Raw genomic sequence first — 22,307 nt, forward strand, 5'->3', positions numbered from 1 at the left:
TTCAAGGGCAAGCACTGAGGCTGACTTAGATCACAAAATGACTTGGGCCAAAATCGACTTCTGTCAGGAAAACCATGCCTGTGTCTTTTTTGAGGGGATCCACTAATCTAGATAGAATAACCCACTATTACAAAATGATAATATTCATTCCAGAGCCAAACCCATAAACATTTTCATATATTTATAATTTTTAAGACCCCTCTAATGATTGCTTATGTGGTTATATAAATATCCGGTGGTTTAAAATTAACTTTATTTTTATATTAGCCCTTATGTTAACATATTATTTTCCCAAATGAATAGGAATTATAACAACTGATGGCAAAGAGTGTTATACAAAAATAAGCAAAGGTAGAATTTGATCCAACTTATTTTTCATCTAGACAAAGCTATGGTTTTTCCAGTAGTCATGTATGGATGTGAGAGTTGGACTATAAAGAAAGCTGAGGGCCAAAGAATTGATGCTTTTGAACTGTGGTGTTGGAGAAGACTCTTGAGAGTCCCTCGGACTGCAAGATCCAACCAGTCCATCCTAAAGGAGATCAGTCCTGGGTGTTCACTGGAATGACTGATGTTGAAGCCGAAACTCCAATACTTTGGCCACCTGATGCGAAGAGCTGACTCATTGGAAAAGACCCTGATGCTGGGAAAGATTGAGGGCAGGAGGAGAAGGGGACGACAGAGGATGAGATGGTTAGATGGCATCACTGACTCAATGGACATGAGTTTGAGTAAACTCTGGGATTTGGTGATGGACAGGGAGGCCTGGCATGCTGCAGTCCATGGGGTCACAAAGAGTCGGACACGACTGAGTGACTGAACTGACTGATTTTGCATATTCATCACATAATTTGGAAATTTTTGTATTTAAAAAAAGTACACACATTTCTGGCTACTGTTGGTTTCACTTCCAAAGTCATCTGCGCGGACAAAACTATGAAAATTGAAAACTATTGATCCCAGTTTACCCACATGTACTTGAGAGAAATAAAATCTGGCTCATTTCTTTTTTTTTTTTTTAATTCATGAGTTATATCTTGCGTTCAGTCATGCAGGACTGTAATTTGCTACTCATGTTCTCTTCATTTTAAAGTCAGCTTATTCGAGTCTCTGGTGTCAGAACAAATGTGTCCAGAGTTCCAAAGCATGTACATCACCCCTTTCATTTCACAGCGTCCCAGAGAAATCAGGATCTGAGGCTACTCAGAACACAGTCTATGCTGACCCCAGGCCTGTGGGTCAGAGACAAATGGATGTGTGAAGTAGGAATACAGTTACATTCATGTCATTATTTCTGTGATTCAGTTGATTCAACTTGGACATTTTATCACATTTTTCACTTGTTTCAACAGCCTTTAGGTAAACAATAAAAGAACCTTGGATTTTAATTAGCAGGAGAAATTCTTAGATGGCAAAAAGAATGAAGAGAGGGATAAGGGAAGAATGCAGTTAAGGATAAAGATAGAATTCTTTTTAAAAAGAAAAGGAAGGAAGTATGGGAGGGAGGGAGGGGAGAAATGAACCAAGGACTCCTCCAAATCCAACTTTGGGTTTATTACATTTTCTCTAGTGTTTTCCTGCATCTCATTTCCTAGCCACTACTTTGCTAAGTAGTTTTCAGATTCTGACTAGTCTGGTTTTGTGATTTCTGTCCATCTAATTATTTTCCTTCTATTAATATTAACCCTCAGAGAGCTTAGAAACAGATATGTTTGCCTATTTACCTAAACATAACATTTTGATCTAAGCAAAAATCCAAAGTGAAGAGCTGATTATACAATTAACAGCATAACTTCATTTTAACCTCAAGATCACCAAGGGTTCCTTCCTAACCTCCTGAGGAAGGGATGGGCTCCCCCGCATCAGCGAGAACTGTAATAAATCTGAAATCTCATGCTTGGGCTGCTATCTGTGAATGAAATGTATTTAAAGACAGAAAGCTGCAGACTAGTATTTTTAAATTAAATTATTCAGGTAATTACACAATTCTTCATATCATTACCCTATTAGCAGCTTAAGCTGATATACGCATCGACTAAGCTAAGGGCTTGTCTGAAATGCTAACTTTTTATTCTGCTTAGTTGCAACCATTGAGGTTTCCTATATTCCTTTTATTGGCCAGTCGTGTCCGACTCTTTGTGACCCCATGGACTGTAGCTCACCAGGCTCCTCTGTACATGGGATTTCCCAGGCAAGAACACTGGAGTGGGTAGCCATCCCTTCTTCCAAGGGCTCTTCCTAACCCAGGGATCGAACCGAGGTCTCCTATATTGCAGGCAGATTCTTTACCATCTGAGCCACCGGGGAAGCCTTTTTTAGTCACTAGTTTCAAAAGAAATGTAAGGAAGAAAAAAAAAAGTAGAAAGAAGAAGGAAAGATGAGTGATTTGATCATCACAAACCCCAGAACCCTGTTAAAAAGTATTTGTACTTTAAAAAATCTTTTTTGCTGAAAGCTTTTTCAGGAGAAATAAATTATACTGACTCTATATAAATAAAAGCAGAAAAAGAGCAAAGACGAACATGAACATATATTACCAATGCCATCCATCAAATATACTTGACACTTCAATCTAATCCAGCAAATGAAAACACAGAAGTCTATAGAGTTATAGGAAGTAAGCAATTTAAACATACCAGGGCATGAGGTCATCTAACAATACAAGAAGGAAGATGTTCCCTTTTTTTTCTCTTTCATTCTTTCACTTTTCTCAGATACTGATTGATATCCGTGTTTCTCACAGGGTGAGGTGATCGTCAAATCAGATAATTAATAATAGCAGCCCAAATGTTCCTGAACAATCCTCCTTGCTCTAATGTCATAAAATAAAAGGACTTTTCATGCATTTCACACCATCATTATAGTGCAGGATTTCTCTTTCCATAATAAAGTAATACATTTCTTACCTAATTAGTTCATTAATTTTAAATGTGATTCCCAGTTTAAAAAAAAAAAAAACCTCTTTGAGACAGTTAATCCTTCTTAAAAGTGTGTGAGGTTATAAAACCCAGTTCCCTGAGCACTGTCCCCACCAATCATTAACGGTCTGAATGGGTGAGGAAATACAGAGCTGAGAAAACACATCTCATTTGTTTTTGAAGGCAGACCTCCAAGGCTGCTTTATAACCAGAAATCATATCCATGTCATGCAGATGCTGTGGTAAACTTTACGGTTCCAATTAGGAAAGGACAGTTTTCAATGCACTGCTCAAACGCTTTGCTAGTCTATATGTAAATACTTCACTAAAACCACTGAACGGTGATGGAGTTCAATATTAATATCGCAAATTAAAGATGACATCTGAATGCCTACTATCCAGAAGAGTGATCAGCGCTCACGGCAAGGCAATAATCTGCGGCTTAAGCAACTTTCAAGCACCATGGGGGAAAAAACAAATGTGATGGAGCTTGGAAATTGCACTGGTGCATGAAGAACATACCATAAAGCAACTGCCGATTGACCTGGTGATGAAGTGGAGGATACTACCATATGCTGCCATGAAGGATATTTGGAAACAGCCTCGAGAATATCCCCCAAGAGCTCATGAGTATTACCTGGTGTATTCCCATTAATTGACAATGTAAACTTTATCTGTAAGAGTGAAATAAGCTGTCAAAATAACTGCCTGTCCTGGGAGGAAAAAATTGCCTGAACGGTGATCACACCCAGCACACTTTTCCACCACAAATATTGGAGGATTATGATGCCTGGATTCCCCTTAAGTTCCATTGTCACTGCCTTGAGGAGAAGAATGGTTTCCCCTTCTGTACTTGGATCATCTGGATGGGGAAAATAGGTATGCTCACGTGAAAATTGGAATAGAAAGTCATAGGAGAGGTAAGAGATGATCAGAGAATTTAGAATCTCAAGCGCATTGGGACTCTAAATCCCAGACTTAGAATCCCGAGTCTGTGATATGCTAAGGACACTACACTGAGCCTGCATCCTCCGGGAAGTCAGGCTTTACTTCTAGAAACCAGTCATAGGAAGCGAGCAAGGGAGTGGACACTGACCTCAGACACGAGGCCTAAATCCAAGAATCCCCCAAAGGAAGCCACGCAGCTCCGCAGACACCGGTTCCTCTCTTCTTCCTTCATGTTGAGCAAAAGTCAAGAAGTGAAAATGAACACAGATGCAAAGAGATACTATTTTCCCGTGACAGCCTGTGCCGGGGTCACAAGGACAGACTGTGAGGGAAAGTCTGCTGAGGTTCAGTTCCTGGCCCTGCTCCCTCCCAGCTGTGTGGCCTTGGGCAGATTACTTTGTCTCTTTGTGCTTCAGCTTTCCTCTGTGAAACGTGGCCGCCTCACAGACCAGGGCAGGCCCTGCGTGCTACAGCCGGTGCTTGCTGGCCTTAGTCGCTCAGTCGTGTCCGAGTCTTTGCGACCCCATGGACTGCAGCCCGGCAGGCTCCTCTGTCTATCGGGATTCTCCAGGTCAGAAGACTGCAGTGGGTTATCACACCCGCCTCCAGACGATCTTTCCAAACCAGGGATCGAACCCAGGTCTCCCGCATTGCGGGCGGATTCTTTCCTGTCTGAGCCACCAGGGAAGTTGTTTTTGTCTTCCTGGCACTAGAACAGTCTAGGGCCATGTTGAGAGAGTAAATTAAGGATGCAAGGTTGTTCTGGCCTCAGTTCATGCTGTCTCTGCTTCAAAAATGAGAAGGGGGATTTTTTTTTTTTTAACGTCCAATGGATGAGTTGTTTTTAACTCCAATTGTTGGATTGCACATCCCATTTATCTATTTACTTACTTACTTTTGGCTGTACTGCAGCATGCGAGGATCTTGGCCTTCTGTTAGGGACCACAGCCCTGCCCGCTGCGGCGGAAGCAGAGTCTTAAGCACTGCCCTCCGGGGAAGGCCCCCGAAGGGGAACTCGTCTCCTGGAGACGCCTCACCCCAGCTGCTGAACCAGGGCCCGGGGTGCTCCTCCCCGACGCGCCCTCCACCCGCAGAGCTGGCGGCGGGCCGGGCCCACAGCGCGGCCCTGTGGCCGCTCGGCTTCCAGGCGGGGAGACAGATCCCGCTCCAGGCAGGAAGAGGAGCCAAACCGCCCCGGGCGCCCCGACACTAGGGGAAGCTCAAGTCTTCTCCCCTGGTTTTTTTCGGGGGGGATTTGCACTAGAATCCTTGTCTCGGGGTCTTCTGGGGAATCCCAGACTAAGACACTCAGTTGGTGTCTGCTGGTGCTGTCACTGGAGTGTGAAAAAGGTTAGGGAATCCAGTGGTTGCATACCTTTGGGTGTAAGACCACTGTCAAAACAGCAGGCCCCTGCGAGTGGGTGAGCCAAGTGGGAACTGACCATGAACACTGGCAGGCTATGCTAATCTTCACGGCTCTTTCTGAATGTTTTTTTGTCCCAAGGGGCTTTCAACTAGGAGTGTGTAGAGGAAAGGAACAGGATATGGGAAGAGTACCGAGAGAAGCCTGCTTTCTGCTCGAACTGCTGTGAGCAGAGACAGGCTGCGCAGAACAGATGCTGTGTCAGGTTGAGAGTCCCTCACCTGTACTTTTCCAGGAGGCTGACACCAGCCGGACGATGTGACGAGGGGGCAGGCCCCCTGTAACAACCATCTACCACGGCTGCACAATCCATACAGCTGTGATAGAGAAAGCAACAGTAATAAAGGCACATTACCTCGCCTCTGTGAGATCAAACAGTGCTCAGATTGATGGAGGCTACACTTTGAGGTCTCCTGAAAAGTCCGTGTTTCTGGATATTGCTGAACTACCAAGGCTTTTCCTAAGGTAAGGTTAAAAAAATAATTGTGGTTTAGGCTCCTATTTCAAAAGGAGAACAAACTGCTATTTAAGTTCTGTGCGAGAACAACAGAGACCCCAAATATAGACAGTGTCTCTGACCTGCTGTACCATAGAAGTAAAATAAAGCTAGGCCATCCATTAATACCCGCCTTGAATTCAGGAGTAGTTGGGGTGCAGGACAGGAAGGAGGTATTATTATTTTTTAATGGCTACTTTAACAGAGATGTACACGTGAGCCTTCTTCATGGGGAAAAAGCTTCCATTCTCTAAGACGCCTGACACTCTCCAATTAAAAACATATTTATTGTCAAGGAGTAGTAGAATATTGGTTTCCTTCCACCTGTATTTTGTCTATTGTTGAAAACCTTACATAAAGAAAAAGTTAGAGGGTGAGATGAGCTTTTTGTAAGTCCAGAGTGGGGAAATATTGCCACTTAAAAAATAACATTTCTGAAAGAAAGCAGAGGTGTCAGAGACAAAGAGAAAAGGGGGTGATGTGTCAGCCAGTCAGTAGTCTTATTGAACACTCACCGTGTGGGGAGAACATGAAAGGCATAATATACTCCTTGCTTGTTCTCCAGGAGCTTGGGATCCAAAGAAAGGACAAGCATTAACACAAGGAAACATGCATAAAGCATATGACTAATTGCAACTTAAAAGAGCCATGTGTGAGTGAATGAGAGAGAGTGTGTGTGCATGGGTGAGTGTGAGTGTTTAAAAGGAACTTGAAGGTAAGATGCAGTCCTGGCAATGAAATCAGAGGATAAACACCACTGAACACAGGAGAAATGATACAAGAATACAAATGATCCTGTAGTACTTTTGTCTTTCAGCTGACTCTTCTCTGAGTGTAAATCAGAAGTGGGAATATAACACAGGATACCATTCTTGTCATTGGGATGTCGAGTAACTGGCATCCTCCCTTGTCTGATAGCTGACGCTTCAAAGATATGCATCATATGTATTACTGTTCCACCTCACGAAAGTGATTTGACTTGAAAATGCAATGACAGGGAGCCATATTGGGGAACAGAAATTGTTTACATAATTGCTTGGTCTGTTGGTGAATACAGACCTTCATTTAGAATTCATTATTTTATAAACTGCACAAAGGGATTTCTAAGTTGTCAAGCTTGGTTTGTAAAAAATAAAATAAAAAGATAATGATAAAATGTCTGGCACCAGCTTTTCTGACTGTAATTTTTTTCCTTCCATTCTATTCATCTTCCCAGTCATAGCAGGTACTCCATCAGCTGTGATAGCTGCTATTTTCTCTGGATTTAGATCAAACAACCTCAGAACATCCATCAGGGCCATTTTTACATCCTTTCTCCTTTGATGCCAAACCCCAAAGATTCCCTATCACGTAGAGTCTGCAAGTTGTTGGACTGACGAGCATTAGTAACCTTGGAATGTCACCCAGACGCAGCTTTCATACTGGAGGAGGCTAATGAATTTTTCTGTGACCAACTTGGTCTTGAAATGATTTTTCTTTAGGTCACCTTTCATAGTTAAAATAGTTTGCTTTCTCATAGTTTAGTTTTTGTCTGCTGAGTGAAGGTGGCAGAGAAGACTGGGCCAGAGAACAAGAGTTTGGAGGGCAAAATTCTGATGTGTGCTTTTAACACTGCATATTTTAAAATCATCTCAGCAAACCCTTATTTTTTACACACACATATTAAAATTATATTAAAGGTACATATATTGTTTGGTTTTATTTTTAAAGGATATCTTATGCTTAAAATGTTAAAAACCCTAAAGTATGGGCTATACTTTTATAATCATATTTAGCAGATGAGGACCATCTAAGCAATAAAATTTTGTCCAGATTAAAAAAACGTACAGTCTCAAAAGCCCATGTCAGAATTTTATGCTCTAGCCTCTCTTGTTCTGGGGCTCAGTCCTCTTTGCCACCCTTAGTCAGCAAGCAAAAAGAAAACCAGAAGAAAATGACTAACGAAAAATCATTTTACACACACATACACACACAAGACTTTTAAGTATAAATACAATTTTCATTCAGTTCAGTTGCTCAGTCGTGTACGACTATTTGCGAGCCCATGGACTGCAGCATGCCAGGCCTCCCTGTCCATCACCAACTCCCAGAGCTTACTCAAACTCATGTCCATCGAGTCGGTTATACCATCCAACCATCTCATCCTGTCATCCCCTTCTCCTCTTGCCTTCAATCTTCACAAGCATCAGGGTCTTTTCCAATGAGTCAGCTCTTTGCATCAGGTGGCCAAAGTACTGGAGTTTCAGCTTCAACACCAGTCATTTCAATGAATATTCAGGACTGATTTCCTTTAGGATGGACTGGTTGGATCTCCTTGCAGTCCAAGGGACTCTCAAGAGTCTTCTCCAACACCATAGTTCAAAATCATCAATTCTTCGGCCCTCAGCTTTCTTTATACTCCAACTCTCACATCCATACATGATTACTGGAAAAACCATAGCCTTGACTAAACTGACCTTTGTTGGCAAAGTAACATCTCTGCTTTTTACTATGCTGCCTAGGTTGGTCATAACGTTTCTCCCAAGGAGTAAGCATCTTTTAATTTTATGGCTGCAACCACCACCTGCAGTGATTTTGGACCCCCCAAAAAATAAAGTCAGCCACTGTTTCCACTGTTTCTCCATCTACTTGCCATGAAATAATTGAACCAGATGCCATGATCTTTGTTTTCTGAATGTTGAGCTTTAAGCCAACTTTTTCACTCTCTTCTTTCACTTTCATCAAGAGGCTCTTTAGCTTTTCTTCACTTTCTGCCATAAGGGTGTTGTCATCTGCATATCTGAGGTTATTGATATTTCTCCCGGCAATCTTGATTCCAGCTTGTGTTTCATCCAGCCCAGAGTTTCTCATGATGTACTCTGCATATAAGTTAAATAAGCACAGTGACAATATACAGCCTTGACGTACTCCTTTTTCTATTTGGAACCAGTCTGTTGTTCTATGTCCAGTTCTAACTGTTGCTTCTTGACCTGCACACAGATTTCTCAAGAGGCAGGTCAGATGGTCTGGTATTCCCATCTCTTTTGGAATTTTCTACAGTTTATTGGGATCCACACAGTCAAAGGCTTTGGCATAGTCAATAAAGCAGAAATAGATGAAACTCTCTTGCTTTTTCGATGATCCAATGGATGTTGGCAATTTGATCTCTTGTTCCTCTGCCTTTTCTAAATCCAGCTTGAACAGCTGGAAGTTCACAGTTCATGTACTGTTGAAGCCTGGCTTGGAGGATTTTGAGCATTACTTTCCTAGCGTGTGAGATGAGTGCAATTGTGAGGTAGTTTGAGCATTCTTTGGCATTGCCTTTCTTAGGCACTGGAATGAAAACTGACCTTTTCCAGTCCTGTGGCCACTGCTGAGTTTCCCAAATTTGCTGGCATGTTGAGTGCAGCACTTTCACAGCATCATCTTTTAGGGTTGGAAATAGCTCAACTGGAATTCTATCACCTCCACTAGCTTTGTTCATAGTGATGCTTCCTAAGGTCCACTTGACTTCTTCACATTCCAGGATGTCTGGCTCTAGGTGAGTGATCACAGCATCGTGGTTATCTGGGTCATGAAGATCTTTTTTGTATAGCTCTTTTTGCTACCTCTTGTTAATATCTTCTGCTTCTGTTAGGTCCATACCATTTCTGTCCTTTATTGAGCCTATTTGCATGAAATGTTCCCTTGATATCTCTGATTTTCTTGAAGAGATCTCTAGTCTTTCCCATTCTCTTGTTTTCCTCTACTTCTTTGCACTGATCACTGAGGAAGGCTTTCTTATTTCTCCTTGCTTTTCTTTGGAACTCTGCATTCGAATGGGTTTATCTTTCCTCTTCTCCTTTGCTCTTTGCTTCTCTTCTTTTCACAGCTATTTGTGTGCACGCCAAATACAATTTTGGCGTGCACAAAAATTTGCTCGTCCTTCAAAACAACTGAGTTCCACGGGTTTAAGAGCCACTAGTGCAGGGCTGTTGCAAAACTATTGTATTGTATTCAATGCAAAACTATTTCTGTTCTGTAATGTGCTCATGTAGAGAAGAGCGTCCATGTGGGCAAGTCGAGAGTTCAGGATTCACGTATTTAGGTAATTCATAACATTTGCTGACGACTAACGATATGCATTTCACGACTGTTTACCCCGACCCCACGCCCAGGGGCAGAAGAGACCCTCAAAATTCCAATCAAGACAAATTAGAGAGAAAGCAGCTAGAGTTTCCTCCCTCTCTCCAGTTCCTAACTACCAGCTGCGTTACCGTGGTAACCGGGGTCCCGCCCTCGGCAGCGCGCAGCGAGCGTAGGGCCTGGGGAAACTCGCCTACTGGCTTGTCCTGCGGCGCCTGCGCCGTGGGCGCGGCCCTCGCGCCGCTCTTCTCCACCAGGGGGCGCGCTCCCGGTTTCCGGACCCGCACGCCGGTCAACGCGGCGCTGCTGTATCACTCCATCCGCGGGCGCCCAGAGCGCGGCCGTCTCCCTGCCCCGCCTGAACGCGGCTCCCACGGCTTTGCCTCTCTCCCCCAACCCCGCCTGGACGCGGCTCCACGGGCGCCTGAGGACGACCTGAGGACCCCGGACCTGAAGCTGTCTGGGGCTGTCCTCCCGTGCCGGCCCCTCCCCGCGGCTGTATCACTGACTCTCCATCACTGCAGCAGCAGCTAAATCCCTTCAATCGTGTCCGACTCTGTGCGACCCCATAGACGGCAGCCCACCAGGCTCCTCCGTCCCTGGGATTCTCCAGGCAAGAACACTGGAGTGGGGTGCCATTTCCTTCTCCAGTCCATCACTGCAGATCCCACTAAATGCCAATTCTGATTTAGTAAGGCTGACCTGGGCCTGCATCTCTCAGGGGTGGGACTAGGCACAAAATTCAGGGGAGTGACAGAAAACTTAGCAATCAAGATGAATGATATTTTAATGCAATAGTAATAGTATTTAATGCAATATTTGAAATATATTTATTAAAATTAAATTACACCTGTTATTAAATTATATTAATATTTGTTAATAATTACTATAATACACGTTTATATAAATAATAATGCAATATTGATAGTTAATGCAATATTTTGAAAAATACGAATTTTACCCCAAAACCCATGATGAACAGAATATCCAGCTTTTAAATGCAGGATTAAATTTCCCAAGCAATGTTAATCTGACCACATTTTTAGCAGCAAGGCCCCAGAGTCTAACACATCTTAATTTCCTCCAAGAGGTAACATTTACCCTCCATTTTACCAGTTGTGTACCAATGTGCTTAATATGAGCCCATGTTAGGACCACTGATAACTTGTGAGACGTCTGTGTGATCCTCACCACTAAAGTGAAGTGGAAACTATAAGTTGATGAGGAGACACTCTAGAGCAGTCGTTCTAAAGTGAGGGAGCAGATCTAGCAACGCTTGGGAACGTTTTGGGTTGTCACAAGATATGAGGGCTCTACCGGCATCTGGTAAGGAGATGCCAGGAATGCTGCTGAGCCTCGTACATTGCACAAGACGTCTGTGCGTGCGTGTGTGCTGAGTCGCTTCAGTCGTGTCTGGTTCTGAGACCCTATGTACTGCAGCCCGCCAGGCTTCTCTGTCCCTGAGATTCTCCAGACAAGAACACTGGAGTGGATTGCAAGTGCCCTCCTCCCAGTGTTCTTCCTGACCCAGGGATCGAACCTGTCTCTTACATCTGCCTGCATTGGCAGGCAGGGAAGCCACCTGGGAAGTCCAGTGTTAGGCTGCATAGTCATATTTGACTCTTTGTGACCCCATGGACAGTAGCCCGCCAGGCTCCTCTGTCCATGGGATTTCCCAGGCAAGAATACTGAAGTGGGTTGCCATGTCCTACTCCAGGGGATCTTCCTGATCCAGGGATTGAACCCACATTTTTATGTCTCCTGTATTGGCAGGTTGGCAGGCATATTCTTTACCACTGAGGCTACCTAGGAAGCCCCTATTATTACGTAATTATAGCTATACGTGGGGTTTCCCTGCTGGCTCAGACGGTAAAGAATCTGCCTGCACTGCAGGAGACTGGGGTTCGATCCCTGGGTCGGGAAGTTCCGCTGGAGAAGGGAATGGCTCCCCACTCCAATATTCTTGCTTACAGAATTCCATGGACAGAGGAGCCTGGCGGGTTACAGTGCATGAGTCGCAAAGAGTCGGACATGACTGAGCGATGATCACATAGCTATATATAGACTAATTTATATATAATATACATATGACATTATATATAATGTTAATATAGCATTTTCATCTCATAATAATCTTTTAGGAGCATTACAAATGATGGCACTCAAACTTACTCTGTACACTTTTGATGACGAAGCTCCAAGGCATAAAACTGCTACAAGTGGTTTTAAAGAGTCCTAAAGTAAATTTTACCTGCTCTGTACAGAAATGTAAATAAAACGTTCCTATATGAGTTAGTGATTATTGCAGAGCTCTGGATTGATGATTTGCCTATTGTGTCTCAGCTCCAAAGCCGCCTTTTTGTGACCTGCTCTGTGATGCTGTGGCTGAGATTCTATGAACAGTATTTCCCAGATTCCGCGTGGGTCCCCCTTCTGTTAGGCTCTCTAATGGAAGGCAGGAAGAAGAGAGAGGTGTTTCTGTCTTGTTCTCTTGCTCCAACAGTCCAGCCTCGGGCTCTGTTAACACTCTCAGCACCTCTGGGACCCACACCAGGTATGGGATGAAGTAGAGCCCCCCTGAAGTTCTGCGTCCTAATGACCCCTTGCCCTCTCTTTTGTTTCCCTAGCCCTAAGGGTAGTAGTTGCCTCCAGAAGTTACTAACCCTAGGGCTACTTCAGCAGTTCCTCCCTGCTCTTTCAGGCTTCAAAGTCATGTAAATAATACCCTGCATGAAATCCCTCTGCTTGAAATACTTATTCTGGCTTCTGTTCTCCTGACTAAAAGCTAGCTCATATAGCCTATTATAACAATAAAAATATGGATTATATAATATATAACAACAAAATGCATGCAGTGTGATTGCACCTTTTCAGATACAGCTTACCGATTGTGCATTTCTCAGTGACTCTAGTAGAAATTTCACATGCAAGACATTATACCGCATGCTTGGAGCAGAACAGGTGCTCATGAAAGAGTGTACTTCTTTGCCATTTGTGCTTCTTTTTTCCCAACCAGAGGAAGTTAAAGATCAAAATTATTTTTAAAAAAGATTCCAACTGCTTGACCGAAAGAAGCAATATCTAGAATGTATTTCAATAATGTACCTCAACCAGATGTTAACTCGAGTTTTCTCCTTTTTAAAGAGCAAATGTGCCCATCCAAGAGGAAACACTAATCATCTTACTCTCCCTTTGGGACAGTGGAAAATTGTTGCTTGCAGATGCCACCTCATTGATCACATGTGGGTCTATGTAGGTGAGTGTGTAAAACTCCCGTTGCTCTATTTCTGACTTGCCTGTTCAGTTTTAACAAATATATATCCACTTTTCTGTACATCCTGGATGTTCTTAAGTCTTAAGGAAACTTGAATATTTTGGCAGCCTGGCTTCAGTCATTTAAATTATACTATGCACAACTGGGAATGTTTTTCCTAAAATACAGACTCCTAGGAAAGTTGAGATTTATGAGTATTCTGACAGTCGTTTTATTTTATACAAACACAGCAGTTAGTGATTTTTAAACCACTTCAATGACACTTGATAAGTAGGTAGACCATAAATAAATGACTGCATTTTTATAAAACCAGTTAGACATCTTCAAAAATACAATACTCATTGTTCAAAATATTCCTGTTAAAGGAGAATGTGAGTTTTGTTGTTTGTTTGTTTGTTTGTTTTTGTCTTCATTCACATCAATCAAATTGAGTGAAGTCAATGGTTCTATTTATATGGCCACTTTCTGCAAGTTACCAGTGGCCCAACACCATGAACTACCCAGTAAATGTAGAACATCTTGGATGCTATTTATAGTAGGAGTACCAAAGGGACATAAGATATAGACCCTGCTTTCTCAATCAGTAGCCTTTGGCAGGCAGCGGTGGGGTCCTCATGTGTCCTTGTATCAGTGTGGGAAACTTTGCATATACACGTACATGCAGAGGGCTGTCTGGCTGCCCTGAGACACGTGTAGGCCCTGAGACACGTGTAGGTGACAGATGATTCATGGAAGAGAAGCCTTGTGGAACTTAGCGGAATAGTCAACAGTGACCTGCACAGTCTACCCAGTCTGTTGTTTTAACGCAAGTTCCTCCCAAAAAAACAAAGCCTGAGCCCTAGGCTTCTGTGCAGGTAGTTTATTTTGGAAACTGATCCTAGGGATCAAGGAGCAGGGAGAGTGGAAGCAGGAAGGAGGAGAGGGCGCTCTGGAGTTCCACCCTGCCAGCACCTCCTAGTGCTGAGAGGAGTGGTCCACCCTAAGGACCACAGGGAGGGGCCCGATCCGCAGGCTCCAGGAGCTCCCTTGGAGCTCCTCTGGTGAAGAATCGCCCACTAGGGGTTAACTCTCTCCTACTCCTGAGGCCGCAGGTATCCCCCACCACAGGCGGGGAGCCCAGGCAGGTGAGAGAAGCAGTACTTTCAGCAGGAGATGGGTCAGAGTTTGTGCAGACCTGTCCGCTGCAGCCACGGCCTCAACGGGAAGCAAGACAGAGGGCCCATGGCAGGGCTCTGATAGGACCAAGGACGTCTGCTAGAAAAGAGATCTCACTCTTAGGCTGCAGTCAGCGTTTCCATTGCAGGTACCTTTCACTTGATTCTGGTTTATACTTTCTCTCTTTCTTCGTTTTTTTGGCCGCACCGCAGCTTGTGGGATTTTAGTTCCCTGATCACAGATTGAACCTGGGCCCTCAGCAGTGAGAGCACGGAGTCCTAACCACTGGATTGCCAGGGAATTCCCTATATTTTCTTATTTTTGTAGAACATTTTATTTTCCCAGATGTTTCACTACTAAAAATTAATTTCTTAGCTCCTGTGTAAGTGATATCTCACCAACTTTGAAGAAAGGGAGACGTTCCTGTCTTCTTTTAATGCGGCTAGGGTTTTAATTCTTGTTGTACACCGTAACTATTCACAGAGCCATCCCTACCTTGGGGTGAGCGGAGACAAATGTTTTTTCAAACAGCAACTGTCCGTATAAACAACTTGTGTTAGTTGCTCAGTCGTGTCCAGCTCTTTGTGATCCCATGGACTGTAGCCAGCCAGGCTCCTCTGTCTATGGAATTCTCCAGGCAGGAAATACCGGAGTGGGTAGCTGTTTCCTTTTCCAGGGGATCTTCCTGACCTGGGATTGAACCCCAGTCTTCCTCATTGTAGGCGGATTCTTTACCGTCTGAGCCATCAGGAAAGCCCAGACAATAAACAATTTGAGTTATGCAGAATCAGTCTGGCCCCACTGTTCTGGTGACCCGTACATTCCTCTGACAGAAAGACCTTTTGCAAGAACAATTTGTTCACGGGGCCGCCCTCCAGGTATGGGCAGCCAACCGCAGGGCTCCAGGACAAGCGCTCCATGGAGCCTGTGGCTCCCCACCCCTGAGGGCTGGGCCAGGCCACCGCCCTGCTGGGTTGGCTACCCACCTGAGGGGGCTGCGAGGGTCTGCGGAGGCGCTCCCCCCGCAGGGGGAGGGGGAGCGGGGAGCTGGCGACCCCGGCCCAAAGTCCAGAGCTTTCTGCGAGGGTCTAAGCGCGGTACTAGTTCTCCTGGCTGCCTTTTGTTTCAGCACATGCTTTCTTGTGATCTAATCGCTGTTACTCTGGCGGCCTAAACGCTGGGCTTTTCCTTGGTGAGCTCGAAGTGGAGCCGGAGCCTGCGGTCCTTCCCTTCCCTCATGTCCTCTGCCTGCCTTTTGCCTGTGGAGAACTTTAGGCAAAGATTAAGTTTAATCAGAGAAATGAGAAGTACAGAAACAAAGGAAAACAGTTAAAGGAGACCAGATAATAATAATAATGTAGTCATTAAGCATAGTCAGGGACCTTCAGTTCTTTCTCAACAGCTGTAGACAATATTCTGAGCCACATCCTGTGAGCTGTCCTATAGATACTAAAATATCATGGACATCACCAGATGGTCAACACCGAAATCAGATTGATCATATTCTTTGCAGCCAAAGATGGAGAAGCTCTATACAGTCAGCAAAAACAACACCAGGAGCTGACTGTGGCTCAGATCATGAACTCCTTATTGCCAAATTCAGACTTAAATTGAAGAAAGTAGGGAAAACCACTAGACCATTCAGGTATGACCTAAATGAAATCCCTTACGATTTTTCAGTGAAAGTGACAAATAGGTTCAAGGAATTAGATCTGATAGAGTGCCTGATGAAGTATGGACGGAGGTTTGTAACATTGTACAGGAGACACGGATCAAGACCATCTCCAAGAAAAAGAAATGCAAAAAGGCGAAATGGCTGTCTGAGGAGGCCTTACAAACAGCTGAGAAAAGAAGAGAAGCAAAAAGCAAAGGAGAAAAGGAAAGATATACCTATTTGAATGCAGAGTTCCAAAGAATAGCAAGGAGAGATAAGAAAGCCTTCCTAAGTGATCAATGCAAAGAAATAGAGGAAAATAATGGAATCAGAAAGACTAAAGGTCTCTTCAAGAAAATCAGAGATACCAAGGGAATATTTCATGCAAAGATGGAGAAAATAAAGGACAAAAATCATATGGACCTAATAGAAGCAAAAGATATTAAGAACAGGTGGCAAGAATACACTGAAGAACTATACAAAAAAAGTCTTCATGACCCAGATAACCAGGATGGTGTGATCCTCACCTGGAGCCAGATGTCCTGGAATGCAAAGACAAGTGGGCCTTAGGAAGCATCAGTAGGAACAAAGCTAGTGGAGGTGATGGAATCCCAGATGAGCTATTTCAAATCAGGGTAAAGAACTACGTGATGACCAGACTGTACTCCTGACAAAAGCTGCCGCAATTCTGAGAACTGGCCTCAAAGAAATGAAAACAAACGGACCCTGGACCTGAAGACTAACTGTACCTAAAACAACCAAGGTGATGCTGGCAGACCACCAGAGGCCCCCGTGAAGGGGACTGTCAGACTGGCTGCCCCTCCTCCTTTCCATCAGTGCTCTCACCCCACGAGCTGCCTGCGGTGGGGAGTCGGCCTTTGGACAGATGTCCACCCTCCTGCCCCAACCCAGTTGCCAGCCTCTGAAATAAAGCAAACTTGCCTTTCCACTGACCTGACCTGTTTATTGGCTTTTGAGCGGCAATCTGGACCCTACACTCTTTCAGTAACATGCTAAGGCCAAGCGTTTAGAAATTGGGCTTTAATGCAGTACAGAAATACATATATATATATATATCAGGACCTGATTTTTATGTGCAGTGTAACAAAGGAGCAACTCACTAGCAGTATTAAAATGCCATCTTCATGTTTTATATATTACTCTCCATACATTCACATTCCGCTTAGAAGATACTCTTGGTTTAAACAGAATGGAATGTATCTTGTTTTCATTTGATCTGTAACAGAATGTATAGGTAACACTGTATATTTTCTTCTTTAAATGATACCTCTTTGTTATTTTAACACTGGCTTAATATTTCTTACACCTATATTTATATCACAGATTCTACAGAAAACACGATTATCAAGGTCAGACAGTGCAGATATTGTCACACACACCCTTTCTTCAATGACAGCGTTACGCTGCTGCTACTGTTGAACTGTTTCCATGAGGTTAACATATAAAAATGTATTATTCATGAAAGAAAATGAATTTCATATATTTTGCCAATTGTTATTATTGTTCTAGAGGGGGAAATAAATGAAAATGGTGGTAGTTGTGGAAATGCATCCTTATTTGGAACTTAATATACGATACCAATTTAGACTACTTACCTTTTTCAACTTTATACCTTCCATTAAACTCAAACCTTGATGTCAGCTAAACTCTATAAATGTTAATTTAAGGTCAAGGTGCTCCTGGGAAGCATTTGAATGCTTAGAGCAGAGCCCAAGAAAACTTCTTTTCAAAGATTTATGGGATAATATGTCTCCTTTCTGAAAAATAGGAACTCTATTTCTACTTTTTCCAATCACTTTCTATTTCAAGCTCTAGGACACACTTTCCTTTATGGACCTTTCTCAGATGTTTAATGGCATTCTGGAGATGTTAAAATGCAAATTTTTTTCCACGTGTAAGGTATAGTGTCTCTCCAATTTAATCTTCATTTAGTAATGCCAAATGCTCTGTATAGTGAGGAATGAGTCATCCGTAACTCGGAAGTCCCTTCAACCATAAAGTAGCCACAACACAAATGCATCCCTTTCAATATCCAAATTATCATGAGGTGGGGTTTTTAGCCAGTGGTCACTTCTTCTGAAATCATGAACAAAATGCATTGAAGCTTTGGTTCCAATGAAGCCCACGGTCCATTTTTCTTTGTTGTCTGTTACTAAGTGAAATAAAGTTGGGCACACAGGATGCTGTACACGTTCCCCCTTTTAGTCCGCCAAGTTTCTTTCAACAGGGTTCTGGAATCTTTGAGGGGAGTGGTTGGGGAAGCAGCACTGCTTGTTATTTGCCTGGAAGCCCCAAGGGCTCTCTGTTCTACTCGTGAATGCAGAGTTGAGAGCGTCGTCTCCTGAGGAGGGGGCGCATCATCGCCACATCCACGCAGGTCTCTGGGATTCGGGGAGGAGGCAGGCCGCATTCACTGCTCTCCTATGATCCTCTGCCCACCCTCCCAGCAGCTGGTCGAGGGAGGCAGGTCTTCACGGCCCCTTAAGCGTTTTGTACGGCATTTTATGCAGCACAGCGTCTCTGAGAGCAAGTAACGGAAGGCCAGCAAATACCTGGGCTCTCCCGAGGTTGATTAGGTGGTTTGGCACAGCAGCTTTGTGCAGGGCGATGAGATTTTTCTCTCAGAAATTTGAAAGTGAAAAGACCGAAACCCAGAAATGAGCAATTAGCAGAGGGGTTGGAGGTGAAGGGTACACAGAGCAGGCTGTTTGCCGAGGCCACCGAAGCAGTAAAGGGTATAAATGAGCAGAAGCTCTAACACTGCCAGAGGCGTAAAGCAGAAAATGGGCATCGGAGAGAAATTCCTCAGAAACATCAGGAGAGAGAAGCTAAGTCATGTTAATTACAAAATACCAGGATACAAACTGTCTCCATGAGACCCTGCTGTAAACCTCTTCCCAATTCCCTGAAACGCTCAGTGTCCTCATTCCCTGCCTTTCTTGTTAACTGAAGTGACCTGAATTCTTTGCTCAGGACTAACAGAAGGGGGCATGCAAATAGCTCTGGAAGCTTCCAGGTAAAGCTTGGATATTAACTAAGGAACGCTTTTCTTCTGATGGAGGACTCTTGGACTCACAGGACTGACGAGAGTTTGAATCATACACTTAACAATAGTCATTGCATTCCTGAGGAAAATCCTAATTAGCCCCTCTTTGCGTGACGGGGCTGAGAGCCCCTGGGGGTTGGCGTGGCTGTGACAGCAGCAGCAGCCACAGGAACCCCGAGCTTTAGAGAAACTGATGCCTGAGGCCGCGGGAGGGTCTGGTCCTATACGCCCGCGGGTGCCCAGCGGGTCAGTCGTGTCCGACTCTCTGTGACCCCAGGCTCTTCTGTCCACAGGACTTCCCAGAGTGGGTGGAGTGGGTGGGTATTTCCTTCTCCAGAAGACACACCCACGCTGAGACTATGAGGCCTGGTTTTCTAGACAGGAGCACGCCTTGTGGCCTCTCTTGGGTGTCTCAGTGTAGAAGAAAGACAGCGCAGTGTCTCTTGGAGACCTTGACACTACAGATTTCCTGCGATTCACGTGGGCTGCCCGCTGGGAACTCGTTCTCTCAGGGAAACTCTGGTGTAAAACGATCAGAGTCAAGAGGAAGGAGTGAAAGTCCAAAGGCCTCACCCAGCCTTGTTCCTGGGGTGGTGGGGGTGGACAGAGCGCTGAGGTGAGAGCTGAGAGCCCTTCACCGCACTTCTTGGATCTCAGCTTCACCCGGGGAAACTGGGTGATGGGTTAGATGGAACCTGAGACCCCAGCTCGAAAAGCCGAGGTCTGTGACTTGACGCGGACATCTCCACAGGTTTGGAGCCCTGCTCGCTCTCCCTGGCATAAGCTGGGGATGGGAAGGAATATGTTTCTGTTAAGAGCTTTGCAACCATGGGCTTTAATTGCCATTCGACAACATCCAAGGTTGTGGATACACGTGTAAATACTGTCACAGTCAGCTCAGACTCTATAATATTCTGACCTGATCAAATCTGAGACATGCACGAGGATGAGAAAGTACAATCCTCTTTAGCAGGCAGGGTAAGCAACTGTCCATCAGGCAGTCTGAAAAGATCCGGGAATTGACTTTTCTCTTGAACCTCAAGCAAAGGCTGATCAGAGCTGGTCTACAACTGCCCCTCAGGGGGGATATCATGAAGGCACATGTTCTGCCCGGGGCTTCAGAGTTTCCCTAGTGGGATTTGGCTCCAGATGCCCTCGATTGAACAATTGCTTAAACTGGCCCTCTGAGCCAGGGTCCAATCTCCCGCCTGCCCATGTGGTGTGCTGCTGCTGCTAAGTCGCTTCAGTCATGTCTGACTCTGTGCGACCCCACAGACGGCAGCCCACCAGGCTCCCCCATCCCTGGGATTCTCCAGGCAAGAACACTGGAGTGGGTTGCCATTTCCTTCTCCAATGCATGAAAGTGAAAAGTGAAAGGAGGGACGCTCAGTCGTGTCTGACTCTTAGCAACCTCATGGACTGCAGCCTACTAGGCTCCTCCGTCCATGGGATTTTCCAGGCAAGAGTACTGGAGTGGGGTGCCATTGCCTTAGGGCAGGGTAGTTAGTTTCAGGAAGAAAAGTCACATGTGCAGAGGTCAGGGGCACAGAAAGCAACAGTGAGTTGGGAAAATGGCAAGTAGGGTCGTTGTACCAGGAACTTAAAGTGGGAAACAGTGAGAGATGAGATGAGATGTGAAAGCAGTGGCCAGTTATGCCTGAGAAGCCAGACTGGCGGTTTGGATGTTAGTACGTGGTAATGATGGGGAGTCACCGACGACTTGTTAGGAGGGAAATGATGCCATCAGTTTTCCTTTTTGGAAAAGTGCTCTGGCTGCAACATGGATAAAGAAGAGGATGCAGAAAACTGGAGGCAGAAAGACCAGTCCTGAGTCAGCGGGCGCTGTTTACATGAGAGACTCTGGGGGTTTAGATGAGGTGGTAGCCTCCGGTTTGGAGAAAAGTAGGCTGTTATGCAAACTTTCCTTGGCACCCCCAAGCAGAAACAGGCAGCCTTTCTCTACTCTCTATGAATACTAAACGTCTTTCTGCATACTATACATCTCTCTGTGGTTGCCTTTATCTTAGCAGATTATAATTGTTTGCTTGCATGTCTATTTCTCCACTGGACAGTAACTTCCTTGAGGTGAATACATGCTTATTTTCATTTTCACCTTGTGTCCAGTCGGCCAGCTCTCTGCTTGGTTCATGGTAATTTCCTAGATGTTTGTTGAAGGAGAAATGTTTCCCCCTTATACATTCCACCCATTCTTCTAGTTCTGCTGCTTGGCAATAGTAAGGACTATATTTAAACCTGTGCTGTTGCAGGAAGGGGGACATTTTCCAGGGCCTGAGGGGGGACCCTTGTCTAACACTCAGAAATGAATTGTGCAAGGAGATACACAAGCTGACAGAGACAGAGACTTTATTGGGAAGGGTGCCCAGGCAGAGAGCAGGAGGGCAAGGGAAATGGGGAGGACTGCTCTGCCGCGTGGCTCCCAGTCTCAGGTTTTTGGTGATGGGATTCGTTTCTGCGTTGTCTTTGGCCAGTCACTCAGGGGCCTTCCTGGTGGCTCACGCATTGGTCAGGCAAGATGGATGCCAGCGAGAAGGATTCTGGGAGGTGGTAGAACACATCTCCTTTTCACCTTTCCCAAACTCTTGAGGTTGGTGGTGACCTATTAGTTCCGTGTTCCTTACCAGGACCTACCGTTGTAAAATAGCTCACACAAATTGTTACTATGGTGCCTGGCCAGAGTGGGTGGTTTCAGTCAATGTTACCCCTAACAGTTTTGTATTTAAAGTCTCTTCAGAGCTCCCCTTTCCTCTTCCAGTTTCAACAATCTAATGCTTTCATTGGTTCTGTGGTGCCTGACTTAGTTTGGAATCCTTCACCATCCTAGTTCACCTAAGTATGCAAAACTCCTAGGACTGGGCATTGCACTTCAGGAAACTTGGGAGAGAAAAGCCAAGCTCCAGAAGGTACGTGAGACTGGAGACCACCCAACACTGTCCCATGGACTACTGTCCACACGCAGCCTACATGACTCTTTTCTCCGAGGGCCAACTAGAGACTAAAGCAAAAAGAAAGTGCCCCAGGGAAGTAAACCACTTGCCCATGTATTGCACAATACTGTCCTTAATATAAAGACTGGGGAGGGTGGGTAGACTGTGGAGGAAAGGTCAGGTGGGCAAGGGTGAATCTGCCCCCTAGCAAAGAGGACAAGGACAAACAGCCAGCTGAAATAAGAACCCAAGGGCGTCTGTGTTGCAGTTCATCCCTTCGGAGGCCAAAGGACAGAGTATCAACTTCAATCCCACTCACAAGT

General features: G+C 44.7%; 1 long non-coding RNA gene across 1 annotated transcript in view; it reads right to left on the reverse strand.

Annotated features, from left to right (window-relative positions):
- The window catches only part of LOC145529733 (uncharacterized), a 44,587-nt gene extending 40,468 nt beyond the window's left edge, over positions 1-4,119 (reverse strand). Inside the window, exon 1 of the long non-coding RNA XR_014071320.1 lies at positions 4,015-4,119. This is a non-coding gene — a long non-coding RNA (uncharacterized LOC145529733). The remainder of the gene's footprint in view (positions 1-4,014) is intronic.
- Positions 4,120-22,307: the final 18,188 nt, after the last annotated feature.

This window comes from Giraffa tippelskirchi, chromosome 12, assembly GCF_054371585.1.
Source record: "Giraffa tippelskirchi isolate mGirTip1 chromosome 12, T2T-mGirTip1v1.2.pri, whole genome shotgun sequence".
NCBI classification, from domain to species: domain Eukaryota; kingdom Metazoa; phylum Chordata; class Mammalia; order Artiodactyla; family Giraffidae; genus Giraffa; species Giraffa tippelskirchi.